Here is a 10,772-nt window from a genome sequence, read left to right as displayed (position 1 = left end):
GGTCTTGTGCCCTCTGCCTTCATACTACAGTGGTTGTTAGGGAGGCAGCTGGGGTGACCTTTTCCTCCTGTATGCTGTTGAATTACAAGCTTTTGCTTTCCTCATTCCCTCTAGAGTTCTAGCCCAATTTTCCCTCCTAGAAACCACACTGATTTTCCAAAATGCTTCCATTTATCAAACAGTATCCTGAGGTTTTTCCTAAGAAGGCTATCCAAGCCCAGGAATAATGCCTCAGACATTTGTGCTCCATTTCTAAAGTAGAAAAAGAAAGCAACACGATCCAACTTGCTATCCTTGTGCCATTGTTATTCTGCATAAAGATCGAACTGGCAGGATCTGCACAAATTACCACCAGAGTGAGGACCAAAGAATAGCTATAAGAAAAAGCACATAGCAAATTTAGAACTAATATTGCAGTAAAAGAGGTACCAGCTGAAGGGGAGGACCTTTAAAAACCAATGTTATAGAATGAAATCCAATGTTAACATTCCATACTGTTCAGAGGAGTTCCCTTAGGGCTATGTTCTGCCATGGCAGGATTTATCTCTGTAGGTGAATGGAGAGGAAAGACAATTGCCAAGAAGAACAGCCACAAGCGAGTTATTCTCTCTTCCCGTTCCAGCAGTGACAAGTGGCAGAAGAAAAAATCAATCATCACTCTCCACATTGCTCTCCAGGATTTGAAGCAGCTTCATGCAGGACCTGGAGGAAATGGAAGGTGCTTGGAAAGGTCATTCTAACAGCTAAAGGTTGCACAGCTTTTCCCCAAATGGAGGAACTTGTTAAGGACCCTTGAGTTTGTGGGTATCCAGTTTTTCTGTATGATCTCTAGCCCAATCCTCCTCAACAAAGAGCAGCTCTTCTCTTCTCCAGACTTCCTCTCTTGCCTCTAGGGTTTGGGATTCCTGAGGGCTGACCTTAGCAGTAAAGACTGAAGCAAAGAAGCCATTTAGTAACTCCATCTTCTCTTATCTTTTGTCACCTGGGCACCAATGAGTCATCTGTGAGTTCTCCACAGTGTTGTCCAAGTCAATGCCAGGCTTAACCTGTGCCAAAGAACAGAGAGAACCTAATAGTGAATGAAAAGATCTTTTTTGTTCCCAATAAAAGTGTGAGGATGGTGGTGGGAGTGTTGTGAAAGAAAAGGCTCTGGGGAATTATTTAATGTCATGCTTGTAGATCGAGGGCTTTAATAAAATAAAAAAGAGCAAAGAGAAGACTATGTGCACCCTGATGATGAATGAATATGCCTGCTTGGTACTTCAGGGATGGATTAAGCTGTTGAAAAAGCATTCAACATTGGCTAAAGAACTGTAATATATGTGAAATTCCACAGTTAATGCATCATTAAATAATTTGCTGGAACTGATTTATAGGTGCAATATACTACACCATGTCAAGCCGTGCAGGATAATAAATGATATCACAAAAATATACTATTGAAACTTTTGTTCTAATCAGTCTTTTGAGTTTTAGTAGAACATAGTTCTGCAGAATTGTCCTATTGATCCTGATAGAGTAACATGTAAAAGCTTCATGCTACATATATTTTAAGACCTTTTCTTAAGCAATCTGGGTTGTGGTCCAGTGAATCAGGCACTGGATTGTGACTTGTGGGACCTACACTCTGGTCCTTGCTCTGTCATTGAAACTCCAAGCTGCTGACCTAAGTTTTTCCAGGCTGAGTGCTGTAATTCCCCCTTTGAGACCTGTGCTCTCTCTTTCCATGGACACCATGCACAATCACCCACCTGCCTGTACTGGAGACACAGGGGCAGGGAAGGGGGTGATAACCATCCACCTATGAATCCAACCTTCATGGGACTTGGGTGACTTACTGCTTCTGGGGAACATCTTACCACTCCCCATATTCTGTGTTTAAAAAAGAAATGCTTGTTTCTTATCTTCCAAAAGAGAATATTCAGGGCAAAAAATTCCTCATGTCCTACCCTGTTAGGGCTTCTTTTCAGTATTAAATTCTTTACAGAAGAAGGAAATGGTCTTGGTTCACTTTGGATCTTGCCCAAAATGTCCTTAACCTCAGGGTTCCAGCGTCTTGCTAAGCAAGATCCACAGTCACTCTTACTGAAGGAATAGCCTCACATTTACTAGGCCAGGTAAGGAGAAGAGTAGTTTGAGCTTGGAAAACTGGTGGTGAGACATTCAATTGAAAGAGGTCCTCTCTTCTAGTCCCTATAGGATGATGTTTGTACTTTGAAATGTCTCTTTTGGGACCAATGTAAAGGACCCTGATGCTTGCTGGTGAATTTAGATGCACCACTCTAATGGATGAGCTAATTGTAATTAATAATTTATTTGATTAATTTAACCCCTTTAAGTTTTTGTGCTGTTCAGTTTGCAAACAAGACTATTTTTTTCCTTCTTTCTAAATTATTAAGCAAGCATTTTATTCAGCTATATTTCAGCCTACTGGAAATAATTTCTATGTTTTATTTGAATCTATTGTTCATACTGTGTGATTGGTCATGCTGTAATTAAGAACTGTATTCTTTCACATTTTGTTGGAGTCCAGAGTTTACCAATGATCTCTAATTACAGAATCACAGAATATGCTGAGTTCAGCTCCTGGCCCTGCACAGACCCATCCCCAAGAGTTGCACCCTGTGCCTGAGAGCATTGTCCAAATGATTCTTGAGCTCTGTCAGGCTTGGAGCTGTGACCACTTCCTTGGGGAGCTGTTCCAGTGCCCAAAGAGTGAAGAACCTTTTCCTGACATGGAACCTAAATTTTCCCTGACACAACTTCAGGCCATTCCCTCAGGTCCTGTCACTGTCACCAGAGAGAAGAGATCAGTGCCTGCCCCTCTCTTCCCCTCCCCAGGAAGTTGTGACTGCAGTGAGGTCACCCCTCAGTTTTCTCCCGGCTGAACAGCCCCAGTACCTCAGCCACTCCTCACACAGCTTCCCCTCAAGGTCTTTCACAAGGAGAGCATCTTTGTTGCTCTCCTTGGTTCAGTCTCTAATAGTTTCAGTGTCTTATGTTGTGGCACCCAAAACTGCACACAGGACTCGAGTTGAGGCCACCCCAGTGCAGAGCAGAGCGGGATAATCCCCACCCTTGACAAGACACTTCAGCAGGTTCCTCCACCCTCACTGGCTGCCCATTGTCCAGGAGCTCCATGCAATCTCAAGCCCAGACCTTCACTCTTGGTCTGATCAAAGTTCTAAGTGTCCGTGTTTCAGTTCTGCTCCCAGATTGTTGCTGGGTTTCCTGGCGTGACAGCTGACCTGACTTGTTACTTTCCCTTATGGTTTCTGGAGTGCTGAGAGAAGATGTCACTGCCTCTGCTCTGCCTGGGCTGCCCAGCTCACACACCTCAGGGCCATGCCCAGTCACTCAGGTCACCCTCAGGGCCATGCCCATTCACTCAGGTCACTGCCCTGGGTCAGACACCTCAGGGCCATGCCCAGTCACTCAGGTCACCCTCAGGGCCATGCCCAGTCACTCAGGTGACCCTCAGGACCATGCCCAGTCACTCAGGTGACCCTCAGGACCAAGCCCAGTCATTCAGGTCACCCTCAGGGCCATGCCCATTCACTCAGGTCACCCTCAGGGCCATGCCCAGTCACTCAGGTCACTGTCCAGCTCATGCTGCTGCCATCCTCAGCTCCCAGCCTGCCTTCCCTTGTGAGGCCTCTCCAATCTCGCACCTCTCTGGTAAATGTTTTTTACTGGAGTAATCCTGAGGAGAGTGTTTAGTACCAAACATATGAAAGAATCTCTCTGTCTGTCTTGATTCAAGGAAGAATTAAGTTGTCTTTTAGCAGTGATTTTGGCATTTTAGAGGAGAAGCTGGTTCATATTTTGAATGAAACTTTAAATTTCTCTAAGTGCCTGACTGCAACAGTGTTTGTAAGCAGTGATAAGGGAAAACTATTATGTTTAATAAGTAGGAGGTGTCACTAATGTGAATGCAACTTAAACACTAGAATAAAGAGCTTCTGTGAAAAGAAGGATCCATATCTCCTGAGAAGATTCTTAATATTGGTCAAACCCAGACAGCTTTTGAAGGAGCGATTATTAAAAATAACCTTTAAGGGGGATCATATTTTGAGATGGAGATGTAACTCTTTTAATGTTTATGTTGTTTAAAAACTTCTTTCTAGAGGTCAAGAAGTTTCACTATCTAAGAGAAAGATTTCCAAATGCATTTTTTGAGTTGCACAGCACCCCCCTCCCTATGAGAGCAGCTGCAAAAGATGTTAGGAAAAGATGCTATTCCACTGGGGAAGGGGAGGCAGACATTAAAATGTTTGTTTTGCCCAGACTGAGCGTGGCAGTGCCCTTTCCAGAATATGTGCTGTACTGAAGTTATGGGAATGCTGATCTGAATTACAAGAGGACCAAGAAGAACCAGGCACTCTAGTGAATTCTAGCGCACACAGGACTATTAGCAAATTTTTATAACATAAGACCAGCTCTCTGCCAGTGCAAATCAGCTTACTCTTGCTGAAATACATGATCTCAGTTGAAGCAATCAGTTACAGTTATGCTACTTTACAACATATTCCAACTGAAAATCTGTCTGAGAGCTTGTGTTAACCTCCCTAATTGACAGAAAATGTTCCCAAGATTAAAAACTGACCTAAACATCACCATCATCTCTTTAATACCCATCTTTACTGTACCATATGCCTGATAAAATACAGCTTATAAAATAAGAAAACTGCTGCCAAGATAAAGAATCTGTTATAGGAGTCGCTTTTCTTTTAAGCCTTGGAAATACACTAACTCTAAGAAAACAGGCACTAGGAGAGGACCTTGGTGAGCTATGGTCCGTTGTCAGAAATGTTGCAGCTAATTAGCAGCCAGAGTTTCCAGAGAGAACAAACCCTGACATGATGGAAAGGCTCCTTGCAGTGTCTCAGCCCCCAAGAGTTTTGGTGCTGGCACAGTTACTGATGCAACTTCTACATTAAATTAATCTAAAGAGGGAGTCACAATAAGGACTTCTAAATGAAGTGAATGTTTTGTAGCTCATGCCTATTTGGTACTTGCTTACTGACCACTGCTTTTTCAATTGTAGCATTTTCAGGAGATGCAGTCATCATGGAAAACAAAATTTTATGGCCCTTCTACTTCTGTAAGTCACTTACTACTATTATGAGTATTCTATGAATTGTGTAAGAGTTGATACTTTTATTTTTCAGCATAGAAGAACTTGTTCTTCTGTCATAAAAGTATTTGCACTGAGTTGCCATAGTTTTCTCCACATTTAGTGAATTACCCCACCAATTCCAAAAAGCTTCTGTATTGTCATCTTCAGGATATCTGCTGCTGGCTCTCAGTGAGTAAAGATTCCAAACCACTGCTGCAGCAGGCAGCCTGAAGAGTCCTTCAGATCCTTCTTTACTTTAAACTGCACCATTTTGATGCACTTTCCAGAGAACAAGATAAGGAATCATGTAACTTGCAGTGAATCTCAGTGATGAGCTATCCAGCATGGAATGAATTAGCTGCCACTATCTGAAAATCACTTGTGTGAGGTAAAAGCATTTTAAATGATGAATTAAATATCATGACTCGAGTTGCATGAATAAGCAAATAAGAAAGAATGGCATTGCCACATAGCTTGGTGAATTTCCCAATCTTTCCTGTGTACACATGTGTCATCTTAACAAAGGCCTCTTTGTTTGCTTTCAGTTTCTAATTTGTATTTCATCCTTGGAAGTGTTATGTGTAGGCACAACAGTCTTCCTCCAGTAAATACTCCTTCAGTATTATCCAAGCTGGATGTGATTCAGACTAATGAAGCAAAAAATCAGCTTCTCATGTGTGGGCAGAATGAGCAGAATTGCTTCCTTCTCCTGGTACAGTCTACCTCATCAGAGGTGCTTTTGAAGAAACAATTTTTTGTTTTTTCATGTTTCAGTTATTTTTTCTGCATCCAGGTCAGTCTGCACAAAAGGTGGAAATTGGGAATTAATTATTGCTACCTGTGTTCCTTTGAAGCTTGTTTCTGCAAATATTGTTACAGTCTGGATTCCATCCCTGCAATTTAAATGAACAATTGGTACTTTACTGACCCCATTTCTTGTAGCTATTTCAGGAATTAGACTGCTTAGCAAAGACCTTGCTGGCAATAACAGCTGATAGTGCATGGCAGAATGATTACCCTGTTCATTCCCTGCCTGTTCTCAAACTGCAACTGTGTTTTTAAAGGGGAAAGAAGCTCCCTGAAATGTATTCAGGTTGTGCGTGCTTGGCTCAAGGGCTCAAGTGCAGGCATGAGGCTCAGAAAACTTCAGCCCACAGGTTTACCTCTGGTGATTCTCTGTGGCTCTGCTTTCCCAGGGACTATTGTCACCGTCATATTTTCTGAAAAATCCCTTCACCAGAATTTCTTCTCCTGGGAAGATGAGAAGCCTTAGAGAAAAATGAAACCAGTAATTATCTTATTTGCTTCTCCTGTGTTTTGCTGCTTTGGAATGTGGTTTGGACATTGTTTACCAACGAGTCATTGTTTTACTGGTTTCATTCATTCATGTGAATTGTTTTAACTTAATAACAAATATACAAATCAATAACAAATAACAAATATACAAATATACAATAATAAACAACAAATCATGGTCCAGCTGTGTCAAGACTCTGGAGAGAGTAATGAGTTTTTCATTATTATCTTTTAGCCTTCTGCCTGGATCCTTTCTCTATTCTTTCGTATAGCTTAGTACAGCATAATATGATATGATATGATATTACCATAAAATAATAAATTAGCCTTCTAAGAACATGGAGTCAGATTCATCTTTCCTCCCCACGATGGGGGACCCCAGAAAATACCACAGACTATGGTCACTAGATTTTCCTTTTGTGCAGCAGTTCTTGGCATCCCTTTGCATGCCACAGGGCCCATGGGGGAACAGGAGTGTGCCATGAAACATTCTCCAGAGCTGCTCACTGCACCTCCACAGCATGGGAAGCATTCTGCTTCCCACAGGAATCACTTCTGCAGTGCAAGGCTGCACACAGCATCCCTGCCACACTGGCAGCAGGTCAGAGACCCGGAGCTGAGCCCAGCTCCCAGATTAGCTCTTCCTCTGTGACTGCTCTCACCAGCTCCTGCCTGCTGTGGGAAGCCCAATCAGCCTCCCAGACTCGCTCAGACCCTCAATTTCTGGACTGAGATTTCTATGTGCTGAGTTTAGCCAATTTAGTGGGAAATAAACCTGTGGAAAGCAGCTTCCAAAGCACTCTTCGGAAAGTGTGAGATCTCCCCCTGCATTTGAACAAGCATAACAGATGCAGAAAACCCCCCTGCGTGTATTCACAAGTTTTGGTTTGAATATTCTCCCATGAAAGAGGACAGCTATTCCTTTATAGAACAATTTCCCACTGAAGGAAGTAAAATCTAACTACTCACCCAGCTCATAAATATTAATTTGCAGTTAATAAGTATTTTTTTTTGGTGCTGATAATTTGGAATTTTGCTACAAATGTCTGGCCTGTCAAAGCCTGCATATTAATTATAAATAAACGTGACTCCTCATCTTTATAATGAAATAATAGTTTAATCTCAGGACTGCCACTTTTCATTGGGAATGATGAATGACATCTTGGGAATGACACTGACAGCAGTGTCAAACAGCTTATACTTCAAAGTGTCTCAGGTTTGGCTAATGGTTGAAACAATAAAATAAGGAGATTGGCCAACTAGAGAACAACTCCCTAATTGTAGTTTTCCTATGCATAATAGTCCAGGCTATTTTATGGAAGAATTTCTAATTTGTGTAGTGGTATAATTGAGCAGTTCATTGTGATCCGTGCTCTTGGAATAAAACTATGGGCAGGTTGATATTTTTGATCAGTGTGCACAAAAATGCAGTTTTTCCCAAATGCAGTTTGATCTCGAGTGAGGTTTCAGGAAGATTAACTTTCTACTATTGTTACTAACAGGCAGGTCAGCAAAGGTCCCCAGCACGCAGTAGGTGTCATTTTAGGCACCATGCCTAAATGCAATGGACTTCTAAAAACATGATCCAAATCAGGGAGGATTTTTTGTTGTTTTTCTCACAGTAGCTTTCATTGCAAGTCCAGCCAAGTATGTTACAGCTGGAGCTGCAGGAACTTACTTTCAGCAGAGATGTTCTTGAAAATGTGTCCCTATGATATTGGTTGAAGCTGCCTCTTCAAGTTCTCTGGGGATATGTCTACAAAATGTACTACAAACAGATGCAAGTCACTCTGTCACTTGCTCCAAACTGACATGAAGCTCTGTGAGCAATGTTCACATGGCCCCAAGTGGGCTTCTGCTTCCCAGCTTGCGTGCTCTCCCTCTCATTGAGGCTTGTTATCTCAATACCCTGCTGTCAGCTCTGAGCCCACGTGTTGGCAAAATATTATGTATAGACATCTACTGCCTGAGAAACAGCCTCCACAGGTCCCCGAGCCCAGAGTTTCCCCAGACTCTCATCTCCAACATCAGACTTTTTGTTTTCCCTGGAGGTGGAATCTTGCAGGTTTCCCACACTAGACCAGGATTTGACTACCAGAGGCAAAACAGGTCTGCTGTAACCATTTCCTGGTATTTGCTGAAGTTCCCACATGTGGAAACCTGTACCTGATCTTCTTAGAAACAAAGAATTTTTTGTTTAATGAAGCTTGAACTGAAATGATTTTTAAAAACTATAGTTATATCTAATCTGACACTTCCTCAAAGGCAAAATTGAATAAACTTTCCTCCTCTGTGTATGATTGAGGTACTATTGAGAAGAACTAAACAACTTCTAGTCCTTGCTAGACCTGAAAGCCTCCCTAAGCCAAATGAAATCCCCATTTCTGATTATGGATCCAGCTCTCATTTGAGCTGTGTAAGCTCAAATCACATGCTTCTGCAGTTAGCTCAGTATTACAACCAGCTTACAGTGTAGTGCTGAGAGAGGAGCACCAGAACATACATGAGTATGTACAAGAAATAAAGCTGTCACACACACATTGTAAGGACAAGAGGAATTGCTTTGGCAGTAGGATCTGTCAGAAGCTCCCAGATATAAATAGGAGTGTTTCAGGTATGTACTCTGTGCATTAAAAAGCAGTGCGCCTATAAAGATATCCACTTAAGATATCTGTTGCTCTTTAACAAAAAGAAAACTACTTCACACCAGCTGGGTACCTTGGTAGGTCATCCTTAAATATATAATGCCTGGAGAGCAGAGGCACTGTGCTGGCACTTGCTGCCACAGCACTTTGCTGCTCCTCTCTGCTCACACTGACATCCCTCCCTTTAGATGATTTTGTTGTGCAGAGCAGCTCTGGGTTTGAGCAATCAAATTGTTCTAAAATAAACCCTATATATATACATATATATATAAACATCAGTCATTCAATGACATTTCACTCTAATCTGCCCCAAGGGGTGTATTATCAAGAATTTCATTTACCTTGCCTTCAGGGGTGGGTCTTAACATGAGGTGCTACAGTGCTGCTCTCACTGGAAAAATATCTGCATCCCAGGCTTTGCTGTCTCCATAAAACCCTCCTTTCATCCAGTGTACAAGCTGCACCTATTGCCTGTTTAAATTAGGAGTGGATGGGCAGCAGGCAGCCCTGTTGGCACTGACAGATCTTTATTGTCATGACCAGCCTCTCCTGGGACTCTTTCCCAGTGCCTCTGTCCATGGCTCCAGGAGCTCCAGTTCAGCTCAGGGCTCACATCCCATTCCTGGGTCATGCTGTGAGTACACTTTTCTTTAGTCCTGTCTTTGGATTTATCTTCTGCCGCTCCTGTTTGATCCCCTGAGAGGTCCACAGGACTGATTTGTGGCTTTGCCTGCTAGACAAACCTGCTGCCAGCTCCCTGCTCTGCCTGCCCCGTTTGGGTGCTGTGGGCTGCTCCCTGGCTGGTGAGGTTACTGCTCTGCCTGTGCTGTGCTCACCCTTGGCCCCGGGCTTTGTTTCTTTTCAACACCTGGCTGCTCCTGTCAAAAAAACAGCAGCAGGCAGGGCTGGCAAACTGAGGGTGCTGGTAATATATCTCCTGGGCAAGACTGATGCAGGGCATGCAGTGCTGCTCAGAGATCATTATTTTTATGACTGTGGGGTCTAGAGGCTCCTGTCACTTTGGTACCTTCTTGTGTGAGGCACTGCCAGTGGAGAGTGTCAGGGAATCCCATAAAATTGCCCTGTCTCAAGAGCCAATGTGGATGTTAGGGGTGTGAAGAAGGAAAAGGAGGAGTGATTTAACAGTGCTGCAAAGAAAGTGGGACTTCCTGTGGAAAAGGATGAAATAAGAATTCAGCTTGTCAGGGACCTTGTCTTTTTCCTCAATAATCATGACATTCAGGGTATATGCAAAGCAGCACAAGGCACCTTGACAGATTTATCCTGTAGTTATTCCACAGGGTTTCTGCTTCCCTTCTGTGTCTCCATAGTTAGAAGGTACTTGTGAAATATGTGGGTGACTACAGTGTCAGGATGAATGAACTGTCATGAAATCAGTAGATATGTAATGGGGCAAAACCATAATAGGCAAATATATGAAGAGCTACTTAAATATTTAAAAGAAGGGTTGTGCATCTTCAGGATTGGACTCTCTTTTCAGCCTCACCATTTAAAATGTATCTGCTAATGCCCTGCTAATATAATTAGACATAGGAGAATAGCTATAGGTAACAACATGATATGGCTTTGGAAATTTCTTTGTGTGACTTGTGGATGGGAAATCAGATTAGTTATTCAGCACCAACCTGGCACACATCTGGAAAGGAGAAAGATTGAAGTGACTTTAAGCTTTGCCTGTTTTTTCGCCCTAT

Source organism: Zonotrichia leucophrys, chromosome 4 (genome assembly GCF_028769735.1).
Source record: "Zonotrichia leucophrys gambelii isolate GWCS_2022_RI chromosome 4, RI_Zleu_2.0, whole genome shotgun sequence".
Classification (NCBI taxonomy): Eukaryota; Metazoa; Chordata; class Aves; order Passeriformes; family Passerellidae; genus Zonotrichia; species Zonotrichia leucophrys.
The sequence above is the reverse complement of the archived record's forward strand: the minus strand, read 5'-3'. Positions refer to the sequence as shown.